General features: G+C 47.2%; 1 protein-coding gene across 4 annotated transcripts in view; it reads right to left on the bottom strand.

The window, feature by feature from the left end:
• Positions 1-22,251, bottom strand: part of SIPA1L3 (signal induced proliferation associated 1 like 3) — a 238,986-nt gene that overhangs the window by 211,773 nt on the left and 4,962 nt on the right. The window contains exon 1 of one of the 4 annotated variants that reach the window (XM_040445989.1): positions 12,550-12,820. The exons of the other annotated variants lie outside the window; for them this stretch is intronic. The gene's annotated coding sequence lies outside the window, so the exon portion shown is untranslated. Of the gene's footprint in view, positions 1-12,549; positions 12,821-22,251 lie in introns of those variants that run through there. 4 annotated transcript variants of the gene reach the window in all.

Genomic DNA, 22,251 nt, shown 5'->3' on the forward strand with positions numbered 1-22,251 from the left:
TGGACGCCTAAGCAACTGAGCCACCTAAGCGCCCCTATACATGTGATTTTTGATCTTAGGGTTTTGAATTTAAGCCCCATGGTGAGTGTAGAGATTACTTAAAATCTTAAAAAAAAAAGAAAAAAGAAAAAGAAAGAAACTATAAAGTAGGAAGAAAATACAGTATTTATCTCATCTTAAATTAAAGGCCAAAGCATAAAAGCAAACAACAACATTAACAAAAAAAAACCTGAGTGTGATATTTAGTAACATTATAAAATTAAAAGGTAAACAACTCACTGGGGATGTAAATCTGCAACCTGTAACAAATGATTCCTACCTTCAGTAATATAAAGATACCTTTTACAAATCAATAAGAAATAAAAACTACCCCCTAGAAAAACAGGCAACAAGGAAATACCTATGGTTAATAGACAAGTCAGCAACAAATATCGCAAGTCTTTAAACATATTTATACACTTTGTATCAGTAATTGCAACTCCAGAACTTTGTCTAATAAAAATCTAAGGAGAAAACAAAGGTTTTTGTGTGTGAGATGTTCAGAGTTACAATATGGAAGGTGGAAGTGAGCAGTATGTCCAGTAACAGGGCACTGACAGGATGGACCACTATGAAGTCATCAAAAAGAGCGTGACTGACCTTGACCCACTGCCACAGTAGGCTTTCCAAGGCAGACTGTTAAAGGAAAGTGCCGTCTGTAGAACAACATACCTAGAGAGTATGTTTGTACAACAAACAACTATTGGCATACGTATGTGTAATAAAAATAGCTAACATGTGAGTGCTTATCACATGCCAGGTGCCACTCTTAACTTTTTTACCTATATTAGCACGATGAATCCTTACAAGCCAAGACATTAGGACCATCACCACCATTTCACAGATGAGGAAACTGTGGCACAGAATGATTAAGTAAAGGCCCAAATCAGTACATGACAAAGCTGGGGTCTGAACCGAAGAACCGTGGCCCCAGAGCCCAGGCTCTTCAACACGATCTACTGCATGCACAGCAAGAAGAGCGCATTTAATGTCACTCTGGGCAGGCGAGAGACACTTGGGGGAGGGCCAGGTGCCAGGGACATGAGAGGAACAAGGAAATGCCATGCTTTGCTTTACATACTGCTCCACTGCTTGAAATGTTTACAATCGGCATTTGACTGATGTAAGTTTTAAATCAATAAAAAAAAAAAAAAAAAGATCAATATGAAATTTCTGCCAAGCGACCTAAATGCAAGAAGGAGTAGGAGATGATCAGCATCCATCAGTGCCACTGACAGGGGAGCACCAAGCAGGACCAAAGTCAGCACCTCCTTTCACCTGCTCCACATGCAGATGGAGGGTGGGCTCACACCCGTCTCCCAGAAGATGCCAAGGAAAGCCATGTGGCTGGCTGAGGTATCACACAGGACACACACCCCGTGGGGGGGGTGAGCTCCCTCTACATGTGGATCGCTGGAGGAGGAGATAAGAAGAGTTTGATGGGCAAGGAGGCTTTCAGCCCAATCAGTTAAGCAGGCTCAGGAGCTCCAAGTCCCGGGCCTATATACACCTTATCTGGCCCAAGTGTCAAGTTACGTATGTGTCGGCACCCAGAAAGTCCCTGTTTTCTGCCCTGTAATAAATACTGTAATAAAAGGCACGACAGGATCTAGGTTAGTGGGGATGGTGGAAGGGCCACTGATGTGGACTTGATCCCTTCCTGGTTTCATAAATGTAGGACATTAGCTCCTCCTGGGCACAAGCTGTGTCAACATCATGAATTAACAGCTGTGGCTGGAGCGAGAGAAAGGGGAGTAAGGTCAGACTGTGGGTCAGGCCACCGAGGTTCCAAACCAGACCCAAGTAGCTGAGTGACAAGGATCAAGGGCTTCGCTTCTCTGGACCTCAGTTTCTTCATCTGCGAAATGGGGAGTAAGAGTCTACGGTAAAGAGGGTTACAGGAGACGTGTGTGAGTAGGACACCCCAGCCCAAGTTAAAGGGGGCCGGGGACTGTCATTACTGCCATCCATCCAAACCTGCAGCCCAAAGCCTGAAACCCTGGAAAATCTACTCCCCTCCCCATGCTCTGACCAATCCCTTAGCAACTTGTCAGGCCATGCACTTCTGTCAAGCACCAATGCCACTCTGCAGGCAGGCACCTCTCCTCCCTCCAGGGAAGGCTGCCTCCCTCCTTGTTCCACTGCCACTCCTTCAGAGGCACTGACAGCAAGGACACTCAGAATAAACACCGAACCCTCTCCCCGGCTCCCACCCCTGCCCACCCTTCCACCTCCTTCTCTACAAGGCTCCAGCCACACCACTGTTCTGCTGTTCCTCCACCTACCAAACTCCTTCCTGCCTCAGCACTTATGCATTTGCTGTTCCTTCTGCCAGGACCTCTTCCCGCAGATCTTTCGAGAGGCTGGCACCTTCGTACCATTACGGTCTCAGCTGCTATCACTACCCGGCAAAGCTCTCCCCCAGCCTCCCACAGCCCTCTCCGCCTTCCAGGTCGCTCTCTCATCAGTCTGCTTCATCACTTCACAGCATGATTCGGCCCCACTTGAAATACCTTATTAATTTGTTTACTACTTTCTCTTCTGTGTCCTTCAATGTGAACCAAAACCCCAGGAGGACAGGCCTTCTCAGGTTCTGACCCGAGCACTGGGAACACATGTGATGCTCCATGAATATTTGCCAAAGGCACAAGTCAGTGACTGAATGAATTAATGAATTCTACATCATCCTACATCAAATCTCTGCCCTTCCCACCCCCCTCCCCCCAGGGAGTAAATGTGTTGTAATCTCCAGAAGAAAAGAAAGTCCTTAGGTAGTGTGCAATATAATGCGTAACTGATCCCAAGGCATCCAAATGATTTCATGCGTGCTAGTGCTCTAAAGAATTTATGACCCAGACAACAGTGCCTGGGGTCAGAGCGCGCCCCTGGCCAGGCTACTAGAAGGAGAGCCTCTCCGTGGAGCAGAGCCAGTTTTTGTTCTTTTGTCTAGGAAGAGAGTTTCAGATCAGAAGAAATCCAAATGCTCAAAAACCTCTTGCCCCAAGCATAAAGGCTTAATCCCCTGGCATGGAACAAGAACTCTCTAGAGGCTATAGGTTTGAAAAATTCATGGCCAGGGAAAGAGAACAAAAAATGGAAATGTCAACAACGGCCTAGAGTCGTCTCTCCCTGGTTACGGTGGGTGACACACACGAACACAGGGCCCCACCTGGTCAAAGGTAAGGCCCGAAGCAGCTGCGCCCGAACAGTAAGATGACTGTGGCGGTTCATCTGTTTATTCCCAAATCCAAGATGAGGTGTGCCAGCGGTAGAGGCCCGTATACATCGAATGAATGGATGCAAAAACAAAGAGGATTTGGATCACCGAAGGAAAAACCCACAGATCAGAAGCCACCAGCCCAGTCGTTCAATACTCATTTCTAATGTAAACAAAAGTTCAAAAGAGTCAGTACCCTCAGGGTAACTAAATAATGGATGAGAAAGGTTGCTCTCTAAAGGAATACTCCAGCTAATAAGTGAAGAGGAAGACAGAATTACAAGTGTCACAATTTCTGCAAACCCTAAGTAAAATCACAGGTGTCAGAAATGGTTATTTACAGCCATTAACTACAGGACGTCACTGAAAGAGAACACAGGCTTTACCCACCTGCTGAGGATAGAACACACAACAGCCAGGAGAATGCCCTGCCATCCCTACCCAGAGCACACACCAATATGCGTGTGTGTGCACATCTCACACCTGAATCTGATCCAGTCTCCAAACCCAACCACCCATTTGCAGGAAGCACAGGGACAGAAGAACTTGTTAGCCACCACCACAGAAATACAACCCCAGACACAGGCTGTGGGAGATCTACAGGGCAAATTACGTGGCTTTTCTCAACAAATAAACTATCCAAGAAAAAAGGGGGGAAAAACGGGGATGGCGGGGGGGACCCACAGATTAAATGACACTTAACAAGCATGTGAACCAAATCCCACAGTGGACCTTGATTGGAACAAATCAATTCTAAGACTTTTATGAGAGGATCTGAAATGTACTGGATGCTAGATGATGTCAAGCAATTATTGTTAGTTACCTTAATCATGACCATGATATTGTCACTGTGTCCTTAAAAATCTTATCTTTCATAGATAAAAACTGAACTATTTAACTATAAAATAATCCCGTGGGGGTGGGCAGCAGCCTATACAAATAAACCCAGAGTGGTCATGAGCTAAGAAGAGCTGAAGCTATTATTGACTTTTCTCAAACAGTGTCTAGAGGTGATTAAACCGAGAGGGTGGCTGAGAAAGCAGCTCGTGATTACTTTCACCGCCAAGGGCTAATGATCAGATGACATCTTCCTCCTGCAGCTCCGTGTCAGTCTGGGTAAAGCCAAAGTCCTCACTGTGGCCCCAAGGCGCCACACAATCGGCCCCCATCACCCCTCTCATTCCCCCCCGCCCCCGGCCACTGCCCCATCTCTCCCTCACTCACCACTCTCCAGCCCTGCAGGCACTCTGAAGTTCCTCAAGCATGCCAGGCACCTTCTCACCTCAGAACCTCTCACTGGCCCTTATTTCACCCAAATGCTCTTCCCCCAGATACCCACATGGCTTTGCGACGCCCTCTCTTCACCTCTGCTCCAATGTCATCTTCTGAAAGAGGCCTTCCCTAACCCCACTCTCTCAAACAGCACCAAAAGTCTTCAAATTTTAATTAAATAGGGGCACTTGGCTGGCTCAGTAGGAGGAGCATGTGTAGAGATTACTTAAATAACCTTAAAACATGTTTTGAAAAGGGGCACCTGGGTGGCTCAGTTGAGTATCCAACTCTTGATTTCAGCTCAGGTCATGATCTCATGCTTCATAGGTTCGAGCCCCACATCGAGCTCTGTGCTGACAACTCAGAGCCTGGAGCCTGCTTCAGATTCTGTGACTCTCTCTCTCTGCCCCTCTCCCGCTTGCCCTGCCTCTCAAAAATAAATAAACATTAAAAAAAATTGGGGGGAAATTTAATTACATAGCATAACATGCTACTTATTCTCACTGCATGTACCCACCTTCATTTTTTTTCACACCGATTATCTCTTTTGGACTTACTATATATGTCTTTCTTTACTATCTGTCTTCCCTTTTATAATGTAAGCTCCATGAGAGTGGAAATTTCATTTGTTTTGTTCACTACAGTCGTCCCAGCTCCCAGAACAGCATCTGTACAAAATAGGTGCTCGATTAATATTTGTGTAATAAATCAAAGAACCAAAGCGACATGACCTTCAGGTACCATCCTAGTGCCTGGCAGCTCCTTTAAGAGCCATTTTTAGGGAGGGGCACCTGGGTGGATCAGTTGGTTAAGCACCAATTTCAACTCAGGTCATGATCTTGCAGTTCGTGGGTTGAAGCCCTGCGTCCAGCTCTGTGCTGACAGTTTGGAGCCTGGAGCCTGCTTCAGATTCTGTCTCCCGCTCTCTCTGCCCCTCCCCCACTTGTGGCTCTCTCAAAAATAAACGTTAAAAAACCAAAAAAAAAAAAAAAAAGCCATTTTTTAAGGAACACTTCAGAACCAGAACTAGTAAAGCCTCTGGCTGCCTGATCCAATGTTTAGTCTCCCCTTTTAACTTAGAATCTGATCTTTAAAGATTTTATTTTTAAGTAATGTCTACATCCAACGTGGGGCTTGAACTCACAACCCTGAGATCAAGAGTGCCATGTTCCACTGACTGAGCCAGGCCAGGTGCCCCCAGAATCTGATGTTTAGCTAAGGACAAGGGCATGTGAAATAAAGACTACATTTCCCAGACTCCTTGCAACTATGTATTGTACCCTAAGTTCTGAGCAAGAGTCTATATAAGTAGAATTATCGTGTGCAACTTCCATTAGGTCTTTTTTTTTTTTAAGTTTATTTATTTTTGAGAGAGAGACAGAGAGAGCAAGTGGGGGGAGGGGCAGAAAGAGAGGGAGAGAGAATCCTAAGCAGGCTCCGCACTGTCAGTGCAGAGCCTTATGCAGGGCTTGAACTCACAAACTGTGAGATGATAACCTGAACCGAAATCAAGAGTCAGACACTTAACTGACTGAGCCATCCAGGCGCCCCTCCATTAAGTCTTTTTAAAAAGACAGGGGTGCCCATCTTCATTCCTTCCTTCCTGCTGGCTGGGATGCAATGGCTGGAGCTTGAGCAGCCATATTGAATCATGAGGTGGCAGGACAAGGATGACAGATCCAAGAGGAAGAAGGAGCCTGCGTCCAAAATAAGAATGTAGCCCTGGCCTGCTTATATCACTGGGCTCCTTTATGTAATAGAGAAAGAAACTTCTATCTTGCTTAGACCATTGTATTCTGTTTTATATATGGTTTTCTATTATATGCAATTGAACCTAATCCTGATACACTTGGGATCAAAAGACCATTCAGAGTGAGTGGAACAAGTCCTATATCTATACAAATGTATAAAAACGTCCATAAATTGAGAACTATTCCAAAGAAGAATCACTGTGAGCTTGCAAATACACAAAGAGCTATCATGGAGCTGGGGAGAGGGTAAACGGGTGGGAACAACCAAGGAAATAATGACATGAGAACCACATTTTCAATTAGGTTAAATAGGCTGCTGCCTCAGGATTAGTAACCAGAGCACAGCTGACTCTTAAACAACACAGGTCTGAACTATGCAGGTCCATTTACATAGTTCATACAGTATTATAAATGTATTTTCTCTTCCTTATGATTTTCTCAAAAACATCTTCTTTTCTCCAGTTTACTTTAAGAATATAGTACATAATATGTATAACATACAAAATACATGTTAATTGTTGACACTATCAGTAAGGCTTCTGGTCAACAGTACAATTAGTAGTTAAGCTTCTAGGGAGTCAAAAGTTATATACAGATTTTCAACTATGTGGGTAGGTATGTGCCCTTAACTCCCACACTGTTTAAGGGTCGAGCGTATATAAGGAACACCTACAGGGGCACCAGGGTGGCTTAGTCAGTTCAGCATTCAACTCATGATTTCTGCTCAGTTCATGATCTCAGGGTTGTGAGATCGAGCCCCCCTGTGTTGGGCTCTGCACTGGGCATGGAACCTGCTTAAGATTCTCTCTCTCATTCTCTCTCTCTCTCCCTCCCTCTGTCCCTCCCCTGCTCATGCAAGCTCTCTCTCTGGGGGGAAAAAAAAAAAAAAAAAGAACACCTACAAATCAATACTAAAATGCCGCAAAGTGATGAGCAAGTTTTATCCAGAAGAAGAAAGATAAAAGATATTCCGCTTATCAGTCTTCAGAGGAGTATAATCAAAACCACAATGAGATTTCATTTCATATCTGGCAAAAAATAAAAAAGTTTTACCAAACCAAGCCCTTGGTGGCCACGTTCAGAGACCAGTCTGACAGTATTTGGCGAAGTCAAAGATGCTCACATCCTACGACTCGCCAATCTCGTGCCTAGTAACACCCAAAAGAAATTCATGTCAATACGTGCTAGGAAACATGTGTAACAACATTCACAGCAGCCCATGAATCGCAAAAAATCTAGAAACTAATGAAATGTTCATTGGCATGCAAATGACTAACATAAAAATGTGGTACATTCAGCCAGTGGAATATTATATAGCAGCAAGAAAAAAACCAGAATGAACTACAGCTATACAAAAATAGTCTGGATCACTCTTAGATCCACAATACTATGGGAAAGATGCAAGTCCCACCAAACTATATACAGTACAGTATCATTTGCATAAAGTTAAAAAATAGTTCTTTTTAAGACAAAGAATGATAAATAAAAAACTCACGATGGTGGTCACCTCTGGGACAGGAGGCAGGGTATGGAATGGGAAGTACCACACAGGTTCATGTGTTATTAAAATGTCCTAATTCCTGGGCATTAAATTCCTTGGACATTAAAATGTCCTAATAGCCTACTGTTAATTATAACAGACAATTTTGCATGAGCCAAAAACACCAGTGTTTCATGCACCAAGAATTCCGATTAATCTGATTTTGCGTGCCCAAAGGCCATCTTCAAAAAAATGGAATATATTTAGAAAGAGGTGAGGGAGCATGTACACCAAGTTACTGACATATGGGACCAATGAGGCAGGAGGTAGGAGCGGAGGGGATGAAGCAGTAGGTGGTTTCTGCTTCATGTTTTGTTCTGCCATCACTTAAATATTCATTTCAACAAGAAATGTTTCCTATAACGAACTCACACAATACAGCGCAGTGGTTCACGGACTCCGGAGCCAGACCACCAGAGATCACGCGTTGACTGCACTACTTCCTGGCTGCGGTAAGTAGGCAGGTAGGTTATTTAACTTCTCTGTGCCTCTGTTTCTGTATCAGAAAAGGAAGGGTGATCACAGTGCCTACTTCATGGGGCCACTGTGAAGACTGAATGGGTTGGTTCACAGCTCCTCTGCACAAGGGAAGCCCTTAATGAGACTGGTTATTATGATTCTCACTAGTCTAACTTCTAACATGTACATGGAGGACAGCCATGAGCTGAGCAATGATCTAGTGAAGGCCTACAAATGATCCTGGTCAGTTTAACCCCCAGCTGTGCTTCCTTCCCTCATACCTGCAGCCTCTGTAAGAAGCCTGGTGCACTGCTCATCCCAAGTACTTACTGAATAGATGATAAACGAATACAAGATGCCACCTCACCACTTCTCTAGCTGTCTGAACAGACCCCTTCTAGATGCCTCCTCTCATGTCCATTCTCCCTTCTTCAATACTGACCCTTCATTTAGGGCGGTGGTTAAGTCCAAATTTAAAAACTGCATTTCCATGACTTCCCCGTAGCTAGGGGTGGTCACGTCATGGAGTTCTCTAGCCAAAGTGACACAAGCAGAAGTCAGCTAAAGATTTCAGGGAAGGCTTTGGTGTCCTACAATAGAGGTACTGTCTCCCTTCCTTAAGAGGTTTGCTGCTTCCTGCCTGTGACAAGGATGTGGGGCTGGAGGTGGAACAGCCTTCTTCTCGCTACAAGGCTAAGGGCAGCAGCAGTGCAGATAAAGAAGGGCCTGGGACACTGGAGAGATGGTCAGCTGCAGCACCACCTTTCCCTGCTAACCTCTGCACCTCTCCTTACATGAGAGAACGAAGACGACCCCCAGTGGGCACATCTCTCGGAGCTCAAGTCTTCCACTGTCCCTCCCACACTGAATCTGGGCTGACCTGTGACTCACTTTAGCCAACAGAATGAGGCTGCAAGTGAGCTGGGCCAGTTCTGGACTATGCCTTACGAAGGATCATCAGAAGCCCTGAGCTGCCATGTTGTAAGTCCAGCTACTGGCTGGCGAGGCCACATGGAAGAAGAGATCCTGAGACTACAGAGAGAGGGGCCCAGCCATCTCCAAGGCACAATGTGGCCGAAATATCTTGAGTGCTCCAGCTCCATCTACCCTTTGTCTGCTGCAGCCTAAGAAACTCCGGTCAAGCCCAGGAGAAGAGCCGTCCGCATGAGCCTCAGTAAAGCAGAGTCTGCACTTTAAGGCATTTAAGTTTTAGGGTGCCTTGTTATGTAGCAATAGAGAACTAGAATAAACCTCTATCTGGGCACACCACTGTACAAGTTTCACAAAGCCAAATATATCCCATAATTAAAGTGCCACCTAAAAAGGAAATGTGCCCATCGATCAAAGATCCCAACAAAATCTCTTGCATATTGATAACAAAGATCCTTAAAATGAAAAAAAATATGAACCTTCTGTTATTTTGTTAATGAGTACTCATAAACACAACTAACCCGTATTAAGGGTGATGAATCTATTATTTACTTTTATAATTAAAAAGCATTTAAAGTAGAAAGTTCAACACTGTGCTGGACCTGGTGAGAACCCTCAGAAAACACATCTTCTATCTGGGCAAGAGGTATCATTATACTAATACTACTTCATACTCATTTTCAAAGGCTTAGAGCTTAAGTTAACAAGGTGGCTAAGCAGGTTGGATGCCTGCAAACTAATTAAAGAAGGCTATCAATAAAAATAATAATTTGAAAAAAAAAAACAGAAACAAAGGGAATGCACATCAGTGATGGTCTAGCCAAATTAATTATGGTACACCCACACCACCATGTGTTACACACATCTTTTGCTATCAAAAAGAGCAAATCTGAGTGCTACCTGAGAATCTGGAGGCATATCTATATGGTTTTGCCATGTTAGAAAAACAAAATGCAGGGCACCTGGGTGGCTCAGTTGGTTAAGCATCCAACTTTGGCTCAGGTCATGATCTTACAGTTTGTGGGCTCCTGCCCCACACTGGGCTCTGTGCTGACAGCTAAGACCCTGGAGCCTGCTTTGGATTCTGTGTGTGTGTGTGTGTGTGTGTGTGTGTGTGTGTGTGTGTGTGTCTGCCACTCCTTCACATTCTCTCCCTCCCTCTCTCCCTCTCCCCCCCCTCAAAAATAAAATATTCTTAAAAAAGCAAAATGCAAGAAAATGAGGGTAATATTATCCCTTGTAGGATACTATTTCTCTCCACAGGATTATATAACCATGGGAGAAAAGGTAGAAAGATACGCACATAAGTACTTGATCGTTACTATGGGTGAAGGACTGTGGGAGGATGCTGACATGGGGGTGGGGCAGAGAGGAGTCCACAAACTAGGGACAGAAAAAAATTGAAGAGGAGCTTGGAGTTAATTCATGATCATCACCCCCAAGTAGCGAGTGCTCTCTATGCACCAGATACAGTGCTTGACTAGGTCACCTGATCTCACCTGAACTTCTCATCTAATGTGGGAATTATTAATTATTCCCATTTTCCAGATCAGGAAACAGAGGCCCGGAGAAGGTAAGCACTGTGCCCAGAGTGCGGGCAGTGCTGGGACTTGAGCATGAAGAGCCACGGTCTTTCAGGAAGGGCACTGAAACTGCACCACTGCCCCTGGGGCTCAAAGGGCACAGTTAACTGCTGGAGGAGCAGTTCCTTGGACACCTGGCACATTCAGGCCCAAAGGTGTGGCAGTGCATGATGCAGCCGGCAGTCCATCAGCACCTCGGTGCCTCGGTTTCTCATGTCATCCGGAGAAATCTGCGAGGGCCACTGACCTCGCTCCGCAGAGCCTGGGGAAGCCCCGCCCAGGACACTTTTACAGAACCAACTGCCGACACCCGGAGCCAGAGCACTGACGAGGTGGGATCAGCCACGACACACTCTCTGAGTTCACCATTTAATTACAATGCGTTCAGCCCCCGAACGAGAATTATTGCCTGTTAAAGCAGGGAAGACCAATAAACCATGCCTGGCCAGTTAATTCGGATTTCCAAGGCATTCCCTGACCTTACTGCAGGAACACTGAACAGGACCTGGCGATTAAGTGGGCTCTCCAGATACACGCAGGTGTATGCACATGCGGGCAGTGTCTTGGACAAAGCTTTCCCCACCCAATTTAACCTGCACGCAGCCTCAACTCTCACCAGGGCAAAGGCTGTCTGATCCCGGCACATGAATCCAGGCTGCCCGGATGAGCCACTGGCAGGCCCCGTTTTCTCCAGACTGCAGGGGATGAGGGACAGGAAGCCAGAGGCCCTGATGCCTCAGACAGGCCTGATGAGAATCAAAGGGAGGGTGTGGGAATGCCACCTCCCCCACAGCTGCAGGTCTGGGGGCATTCTAACTCAAACCCCAAATGGGGACAGTCATCCATCCTCAGACAATGTTGCACCTGATATCATAAATTTATTCATAAAATAATTTATCCCACACCTACCACATGCCAGGAACTGCTCTACAAGAATAGAGACCGAAGTCCCTGCCCTTTTATGGAGCCTACAGGTGGGGGGAAGGGGCAGATAATAAACAAGTATGTCAAGTAGTAATAAATGCCATGAAGAAAAATAAAGCACAGTGAAGGACTAAGAGTGGTGGAGAAAGTGCTATTTAATAGGGACAGAGGCCCCACGGAGAGGGTGACATCTGAGCAGAGACCTGAAAGGGGGTGGGGAGTCTTGGGGAGACTGGGGGAAGTGTTCCAGGCCAAGGGAACAGCCAGGGCAAAGGCCCTGAGGGAGAAACAGAAGGAGGCCTGAGCAGCTGGAGTGCGGCCAGCAGTTGAGAAGTCAAAGATAAGGCCAGGGAATTTGGGGGGCAGGGGCACAGGGCTAGCTGACACTGAGGACGACTCCCTGCCCAGGCTGTGAGCACTTTACATAACGATTCACTGGAAAGATGAGTGGGTACTGCTCCTACTTCCCCTTTCATCAGATGGGGAAACTGAGGCCCAGAGAGGGAAAGGAACCTGCCTGAGATCACACAGCTCCCCTGTACCAGGCTGGGATGTCCCAGAGCCCCTGGCACAGAAGTTTGCATCCCACAGGAGCTCAACATCCACCAATTGGTTCCTTCTCCGGGGAGAAAATATCCTCCATTTTCTTCTCACTCCCTCGACACTCCGCCCACCGTTCTTCACAGTTAGGAGCAGACAGGTAAACACTTCATGCCAGAGGAGGGGAGGAAAAGAAAACAAAAAAGCCACCAGTCTAATTCCCGAAAAGAAGAAACACATCATTACCTTTCTCTCCTCTACAAGTTACTACCAAACTTAGCAAACATCACTCACCCAAGAGACGTCCTGAGTGCAGCCCTGATCACAGAGCTGGCAGGTGACTGGCCGGACCCGGCAAGGCCACCTGCCCGAGCTCTGCAGGCTGCGCCCCCGGCCGGTGCCTCCCCCGCTCGGCCTACTGTGGGTGTCTGGAATGCGGAAACGGGAACCTGCCGTGCCAGCTCCTAACAGCGACTTATTCAATAGCCTCAATAGCCGCGGGAACACGCCAGCCACTGGAGTTCCCCCACGAGGAGCTCCGCGCAAACAGGCGTGCTCCCAAAGAAGACTGTTTCGCCAGCAGCCCCTTTGGGGGAGGGAAAAAAAAAGGACTCCTTACTCACCAGACACGTGGTCTGAGGAGCCTGAATGGGCTTAAGAGAAAGCTCCAAGGTAACAAAGACGGCTCGCCTGTTACTGCTGATCCAGGAACGGGCCACCTGTTCACTGACTGAGCCAGGGCTGGATCCGTGCCCACAGCCTCCCCTGCCCTGGGCTGGCACCTGCCCGCTTCATTCACAACCTCACAATCCAAAGGTGGGCTCCGTTCCCGGTGCGGACTCCCGGTCTGCTCACTCAGGCAGAGGCAGAGGCAATGTAGCTTAATGATTAAGCACCGCCTCTGGGCCCCTCTGGCCAGCTTTGGAAGCACAGGCCGGAACGGCTTTGCCTGATATTAACCACCAGAGCCTGGGTGCTCACTCTGCACAAGGCACCCTTCTAAGCACTCCCTAGGAGTTATTTCCCCTAGCCCACACAGCTACCCTCCTAGGATGTACTATTATCATTGCTACTTCACAAGCGAGAAAGTTCAGAAATAGAGAAGTCACAGCGTGGAGATCACATAGCAAGAAAGTGGTGGGGCAGAGAGGTAATCCCAGCACAGCGACTCTGGGTTTCCAGTTCTTAACCACTATACCCAGATCCCCTTTCAAGATGAGAGACTGCCCCCCCCCGCCCCAACTGGGTCCCAGTTGCCACATCTGTAAAATGGGATGTGTGTGAGAGTTGGTGAGCTCTGTATGGGGGAACACTTAGCCTAACCCACAAAAAATGCTCAACAACTATCAGCTATAGTCATGACATTCTGCCCTCAGATTCAATCAGATTCCGCTTATACCTTAAAATAGGGGGTAATTGTGGGCAGCTGAAGGGAAGAAAAATAAAGATTCTTGCTGCCCTTTTCACCCACAAAAAAATACCACTGACCCTTGAACATGGGTTTGAACTGTGCAGCTCCATTTATGTAGTTCTTATGGTACAGTACTATAAATGTATTTTCTCTTCCTCATGACTTTTTCAATAACATTTCTTTTCTCCATCTTACTTTACTGTAAGAATACCATATAAAATACATACAATATACAAAATAGGTGTACGTTCTCAGTAATGCTTCAGGTCAATGGTAGGCTATTAGTAGTTAAGTTTTGGGGGTGTCAAAAGTTATACTCAGATTTTCAACTGTGCAGGGGGTCAGTGCCCCTAACCCCTGACCTGTCCAAGGACCACCAATACGGTGTGTATTAAGTGCTCACTGGGGGCCAGGACTGCAGCGTTCTAAGTGCTTTACACACTTTAATGCACGGCATCCACCCAACTACCTAGGAGGTCAGTATCACTACCAGCCCCACCTCAGCTCAAGCCCACGCTCCATTCCTCAGTCCCTCTGTAGTCTGGCGGGGCAGTAACTTTACACTGTGTCTGTCCGTAAGTGGGACTGATCGGCATCCACAGGAAACTTCAGTCTGCAAAATGAATGTTCACTTTCACAGGCTGTTAGAAGGAGGGGGCGGGATCATTAAATAGTAATTTAATTATTCAATTAATAAATCTCATGTGTCAATAGCAGAGATCATATTTGTGAGCAACCACGTGCCGGCAACGGGGGTAAGCACCTGACCTGCATCCTCTCCTTTCATCCATACAACCACCTTCCGAGCCAGTCCTCAGGAGGGGAAACTGAGCCTCTGCGAGGAGCACTTTGAACAGCAACTGGTCAAGAGCAGAGAGAGGAGGGGGAGCCAAGTGTTTCTGAGCAGAGAAAATGCTCTCAAACACATGCACACTGCCCCTCAGACTGCTGCCTCATCACTCAGCTTGGGTTTGCCTCTATTTTCAAAAAAAATATTGGGTTTCTCGATAAGACCGACAGCTCCTACAGCACAGGGACTCTGCGTACATCTTCTCGAAGGTGGACATTAGTAGAGAACAAAAGTGATGTCCTGATTCAGGTAACAACAAAACAAAGTGGGTCAGTACAATGACATGAAAATGTATGAGTGCAATGCTTCCACTTTGTTTTACTAACTTCTGCAGCAGACCCAGGTGTTTGCCTACCAATTCCATCCCTTTCTCCAAGTCCTTTCCTAAACAGTACTCAAAAAAAAAACAAAACAAAAAACAAAACAAAAAAAAACACATAAAAACAAAAAACAGTACTCCAATTTTATTCCTGTAGCCACTCTCTTCCCAGCAGTCATGTGCTTCAGGTAAGGACAGTTCCAGCCTCAGCCCTGAGACTACATCATGATCGGCTCTTACCTGTGATTTGCCCAGGTGTGGTCACGTGCCACAATGCTGGCCAATGAGATATGAGGGGAATCTGAGAGGCAGAGTATCTAGGAAAAGTTTCCTCACTTGTTGGAGATAAACAGTGAGTGATAAATAGATGCGCTCTTTCTACTACTAGATGCAGCCTTGTCGGGATGTGACAGCTGGAGCTGGGGCAGTCATCTTGTGGCCATGAGGAGAGTCTGAGGACACAGACGACAAACCAAGGATGGCAGAGTGACACAACAGAGGGCTTGCTTACAGGCACTGTGGAAGTGCTTAGTCAATCAATTAAGGTGGTGCCAACCTATGGGCTTCTTTGTTGCATGAGATCATAAATCTGACTTCAGGCCAATTTCATCTGGGTTTCCTACTGCAATATCAGTGGTACTCCAGATGTCCTCTCAGGCCCAGGAGCACCTAGTAGCACCTGAGTACTTGTTAAAAATGCAGATTCTCAAGCCAGACCTACTGAATCAGAAACTCTTGGTGGGGTCTGGCAATCTGTAATTTAACAAGCATTCCAGGGGATTCTGCTGTCTGCTAAGGTTTGAGAACCACTGCAGAAGCACACAAGTCATTTCAGAGCAAGGCCTCTGGAGTCAAGAGTCCTTGGGTCCAAATCTTGTCACTACCATTCTCTAGCTGTGTGACCTTGGGCAAGTTATTTAAATTTAGCTGCCTCATCTGCAAAAGAGGAATAAAATGAATGCTTCTCTTACAGGATTGTTGGGAGGTCTGGATGAGTCACTCTGTGGGATGTGCCTACCTAGCACAGTGCCTAGCACAGGGTAGACATTATATAAATTACCTATTCGGTGCTGCTTTTGTTGCTATTACTATTGTTTGCAACCAAAGGCATACCAACTGACACGACTTCCTAACGGAGCTCCTCCAAAGCTGGATCCAGAACTCCTTTACCTTTATGTTACTACACCCAGAACCCAGCCCAGGGCCCTGGGGCTTCTAGAGACATGAGACTGTCCCGGTCAGTGCAGGGATGAGACACACAGGAGGGGCTGAGGCCTTTCTCCATCACTCCTCAGACCTCCTCCCGCAGCCTGAACCTCCGCAGCCCCAGCAGATACCCCACGGACACTCTGCCAGCTACTCTGCCCAGTTACTGATCCAGAATGCCCACCAGCTCTGCCCGGCCCCAGAGAGCACCCCCACCATGTGAGTCATGCCAAACATCTGGCAAGAGTCCAGGGCTGCCCTTCCCTCTGGGAGTTATCTGTGATTTCAAAACTGGTGGCACCAAGATGCAGAAAGCCAAAGAATGACAAACGCCACCCCCAGGTACGGTCCCAGCAGGAAGAGGCAGCCTCTAATCAGGCTTAATAGCAAGACTGGGTAGGGGGCTGTGGGTGGGGCCAGGGTTCTGCATTCGCTGGCACTGCTGACACTGTTGGGCCGGTCACTGAAAGAGCAGTGTGGGTTACAGAAAGGGGGAGGGGAGTCTTGGCCTCCGACCACTAACCCCGGCAGCAGGAAAGCACTGGTCAGATTTCTCAGGCTGTGCAAAGGAAGCTAATACACCGAACCTCATAAAATTGCCAATATTCACACATTCTTGGACGGCAAAAAGGTAATTTCATATGGCTCAACCTAATACAAGCCAGGGAACTCACTCCAATAATGCGGTGTCAAGAAGTTGGTCACCAGCAAGAAACTGGAATGGTGGTGGCCTCTGAGCAAGGGAGGGGACTGTCTTACTTTTGCGCCTTCGGTTTCATGCACATGTGGCCACTTTTCAAAATTTAATGAAATTTAATAAATCAATCAACCCTGCAATATCTCCCCATCTCAGAGAAAAGACACACTTGTACCAGATCCTACAAGATCAGCAAGCCTGTCACTTCTCTGCCCTCATCTCCTGCTCTGGCCACACGGGCCTCCTTGTGAGCTCCTCAATCTTACCAGGCCCATGTCTCAGGGCCTTTGCACTGGCTGCTCCCTCTGCCTTGACACCCCCACTGCTGACACTGCCTCACCTCCTTCAGGCCTGTACTCAAGTCACCTCCTAGGGAGGCTATCTCTGGCCCTCCCGTCTAAAACCTCAACACAACACCTTCTACCAACCTAATACTTCATATCCCCCTTCCCTGCTTAATTTCTTCTGCTTAGCACTTACTACCCTCTTGTTTACTGTCTGAACCCCCCCCACTTGAAGGACAGCCCGAGGAGGGGAGAAGCTTGTCTGTCTTGCTCACTGCCACATTCCCAGTTCCTGAAGGACTGCTCAGCTCAGTGAACACCTGCTGAATGAGTAAGCTGAAAAATCAGATGTAGAGTCACTATTTGGGGTTTGGCACCCTCAGATCCCACACGTGCAGGTCTACACTGGAAACATAGGAAAATCAAGCTAAGTTGGTGACAGCGCTCCTAGTGGTTTCTCCATACTGGGCTCACCTCAGAGCCTTTGAAAGAAAAAGAAAGGGCAGAACCGAAGAGAATGCTGGGGGCAAGGGTTTGAGGCAGGGGCTCTCCTGCCTCCCCTGCCCACAAACCAAGCATGTGGTGTAGAGACACGGGGCACCGGAGAAAAGAACTCATCCTGAGCTGGAACATGCCAGCCTCTAGCAGGATCAGAGCCAGAGCAGGTTCACAACAACCATCTCTACCCACCTGGGAGGCAAACACCAAGCAGAAACCCCCAAACAAGGGTGTCCTCTTTTCCTGCCATTTCCACACAAGGATTCAGGCTAAGTGAGAGTCCCCAAAAGAACAAATGCGACAGGGGCCTCTCTACTCTTGTGTCATGAAGGAGTTCTAACCGTAGGCTTGAAGAGGAATACCATCAGGTCCCAGGCGCCGTCTGTCTGTCACAAGCTGCATCTTGCCCCTTTCCTTCTGTTGGCAAAAGTCAGAACTGAAAGGGGGCACCTTCCCTGCCTCCCACTGCAGTGCTAGAGGCAAACCAAATGCCGGATTCTGGTTCCATGTGGGGCTTTAACAGAGACCCATCAAAGGAAGGATTGGGTGCAGGTTTGTCCTGAGGGGAGGATTGGGGGAGGATCTGATGCCTCCTGTTGAAACATGTCTTTGGAAAAAATGTGGGAGGGGCCCCACAGTCAAGGTGCTGCAGGGAGACATTTCTCAGGGAAGCAGGACCTCTGGAAACTGACTCACAGAGCCGATGCCACTGCAGCCGGCGCTCAGAGCAGCCGGAGAAGCGTGTGGCCGCTGGAACCTTCCAGAGTCCTCACTGCTCCTGGACATTGCTTTACCTAAGGGGTTTCCAAAGCCTTGGGCCAACCACTGACTCCTGTAACGAAAACACCAACAAGAAAACCAAAAAACCCTGTTTTTATCACACAAGTGGACTGGGCAGGGGCAGGGAACTCCCCACACCTACACTTGAGTTCAAAATACACAAATTCTGACTTTTGTTGTCCTTATTTCTTACTTTTCAGGATGAGACATTTCAAACATACAAAGGTGAAAAGAGAATATAAGAATCCCCCATCGGCCGGCTTCAACAGTTATTAACTGGTGGCCAATCTCACTTCATCTCTTCATTCACCCATACACACAGTCTCCCTCTACTCTCGGCCTGCCCATATTATTTTGAACCAAATCATGGACACCTTAACAGTTCACAGGTATTTCAGAATGTATGCTTAAAGATCAGGCCTTTTTTCTTAAGCAGAACCACAGTATCATTATCAGATTTTTAAAAAATAAGAATTCCTTAACAATATTGAATATCCAGGTAGCGTTTGTTAGAGAAAGGGGAAGCGCCAGGTTCCAGAATCATAGAAAAATCTTGTGCCCAGAGAGGTGTTCAAGCCTCCAGGCACGAAGGGGCCTGAGACCTGATGAAGGGCTGTCCCAGAACAGGAGAACAGAGACCACACATGGAGTGGAGAGGCTGGAACTAGTCTGTATGGTCTGCTTGCCCACCCCGTTCATCCATCTGTCCATCCACAAGAGACCGCACAGTGAGTGTTTAAGAGCCTGGACTCTGGAGCCAATGGCTTGGGTTTGAATCCTGACTTTGACACTCCAGCTTTAGGACATGCACTTCTCAGGACCTATCAGGGAAAGGGGGATGATAACAGTACCTACCCTATCGAGTCATTCTGAGGCTTAAATGAGAAATTACAAGAAAAGCACTTAGAGCAGGGCCTTTATACACGATAAGAGCTTGGTGAATGCTGGCTAGGATCATTACTTCAGCCAGCAGACACTTACTGAGTGTCTTTTACATACCAGGCACTGTCCAGCAGCAAGAGAGGAGAGTTGTGGAGAGGTTAAAACCCTCATGAGTCACCACCAGGGGACAGGGACTGGCACCAGGCCACTACCTGGGGACGTGAGCAAACTGAGAATCTCCAGTACCTGCCATACTTGGGTAGGAGGTCCAGATTCATCCTGCCCCTGAGATGGGGAACCCTGAACCAGGAGAGTAATTAGAAGTCCAGAACAATGACTCTCATGGATGAAAGAGGGAACCACTGCGGCATCGCTCCCCCCATTCCCCCCATCCAGCAATGCGACTTTTGATCAGAGCAAAGGCAAGATTCACGTGCTGGGTAAGTACGGCTGTTGCTGAGCTCACTGGAAGATGCCACACAGCTCCCACAGAGGGCCACAGCCTCGGGGAACAGAGTCCACAGCAGTAGGAGAAAAGAGCCCTCGTGCCCAAAGAAGCGGTTTAGAATGGCCTTTCAAAAGGCTGGGCCCTTTTCTTGCCTCCCTCACTGTCCCTGCCCACCCTGCTCCTCAGTCTCCAAAGTCCTCTCTCTTTCCTAGGAGATAAGACCTGTTTCCACCAAACCGGGAGCTCAAAGTAAGGAGTGCAAGTGTCAGTCACACAGGTCTACACCAGCACCCCAGCACCAACATAAACTCGAGGATCGTTGCTGACAAACTCTGGGGATCCATTTTGTGTGATGAGTCCTTCCTGTGGCTTCTATTGCTCAAAACTCAGAGCCCATCCCCCTCAAACACAAATACAGCATATCCAACAGAGATTTAAGAGTATGGTCTCTGGACCAGAGTTCAAATTTAGCCTCCATCACTTCCTAATTTCGAGCAAGTGGCCTCTCATTGCCAGAGCTCAGCTTCCTCACGTGTACAACAGGGATAACCAGTCCCTGCCACCTCGGAACATAAGTCACACACGTCGAACAATGAGCACAATTCCAGGCCCATAAGGCACCTTTGATGGATGACAGCTGTGGGGTTAGCTATACCTGCCTGTGATTAATATGCTTTTCATCACTCACCCACCTTTATTCACCAAGATAAAACAGGGATAGTATCTTTGATCTGTCACTGTGAACTACCACCCTTGATTTACGTGAGTCTCATACCCCAGGCCCACGCTGTCCAACACATGTGGCTACTGAGCACCTGAGATGTGGCTGGCGCGAATGGAGATGCATTAAAGGTGTAAGATACACTTTGTATTGTGAAGACTTAGTGTGGGAAGAAAATTTAAAACATCTCAATAATTTTTACACTGATTACATATGAAATGATAGTATTTTAGATCAAATAAAATATACGATTAAAATTAGTTTCTTCCATTTCTTTTTACTCTTATTTTTTTAATGTTTATTTATTTTTGAGAGAGAGACAAAGCAAGAACAGGGTAGGGCAGAGAGAGAGGGAGACACAGAATCTGAAGCAGGCTCCAGGCTCTGAGCCGTCAGCACAGAGCCTGATGCAGGGCTCGAACTCACGAACCGGAGATCATGACCTGAGCCGAAGTCGGATGCTCAACCGACTGAGTCACCCAGGTGCCCCTCTTTTTACTTTTAACTGGCCATTATAAAAATGTAAATTCTGTATATGGTCCACGTTGGTAGCTCACAGTGGGTTTCTAATGGACATTGTTGTTGCAGACCTCTGACATCCAGTGTCTTCTCATTCGACTCCATACTGTTAGCGTCTGGCACGGTGCCTGGCACACAGGCTAGGGTAGAACAAAACGTTTCATAGATGGCTGGATAAAGATGTTCTCCACATTTCTCCTGGTCTGAAAATGCATCCACCGCTGTCTTCACATCTAGCCAGGCCTGGCTTTAGTTCAACATATTTAACAACCCACAAGGCCAGGCTACATCAAGTCAAAATGGACACAGTCATGGTGGCTGGAACAGGGTGCTAGGGCACCTGCAGAGCCAGGTATCTTTTTAGCTACTGGACCATATTTGATATTTAACAGTCAAAAATGCTGGTCTGGTGCTCAGAAACACCCTACCAGCCCAAGTTCCCCATCAAAGCTCACCCAAATGGGACCCTCCCCTTGTTCACTCTCCTTCAGCACCACGCCTCAAGCAGTCAACTTTGCCTTATTTGAGGACAGGCCTTCAGTTCTGAAACAACCAACCAAACATCCCGACAGAAAGTGACCCCCTCATGTCTTACTGTCAGTAGAAACGATGCCACAGCATCCCCAGACCACCCCTGCTGTCTGTGAATGATGAACTAAATATAGTCCACAGTGCTTTGCAGGTCAGACAACTTCAAAAGGAACTGCTGAATCCACTTCACAAACTTGCCTCAGCCTAGTAAACAGCGCCTGGGAAGAGCAGCAGTGTGGCATGTGGGCAGAGTCTGGAGTCCGGAATCGACTCCTTATCTGTAAAGTGAGTCCCATAAACTTATCTACTTCACTGGACTTTGGTGAGGACTGGCTGAGAAAAAGTGTGACATGCTTACAAGAGCAACTAGTATAGATGAAGCACTAAGAAATGTAAGGTGCTGGGGCGCCTGGGTGGCTCAGCTGGTTAAGCGTCCGACTTCAGCTCAGGTTGTGGGCTCATGGTTAGTGGGTTCGAGCCCCGTGTCAGGCTCTGTGCTGACAGTGTGGAGCCTGCTTGGGATTCTCTCTCCCTCTCTCTCTGCTCCTCCCCACTTGTGCTTTTTTTCTCTCTCTCTCAAAATAAATATATAAACTTAAAAAAAAATAAGGCGCTATTATTATTATTATTTTACAAAAATTAAAGTAGCATGAACTTGAAAAATGTGATTTCATCCTTCTCCAGCCACACCGATCCTGTTTTTGTAGTTAACTCGTTCTCGCCTTTGGGCCTTTGCATTTGCTGTTCCCACTGCCTGGAATGTTCTTCCCCCAGCTCTTGGCACAGCTGGTGCCTCTTGCTCCTGCAGGCCTTCCCGTACCATCTGAGGTAATGTAACCAACTCTTCTTC

The sequence above is a fragment of the Herpailurus yagouaroundi genome, unplaced genomic scaffold, assembly GCF_014898765.1.
Source record: "Herpailurus yagouaroundi ecotype Mexico unplaced genomic scaffold, PumYag 194, whole genome shotgun sequence".
Lineage (NCBI taxonomy): Eukaryota > Metazoa > Chordata > Mammalia > Carnivora > Felidae > Herpailurus > Herpailurus yagouaroundi.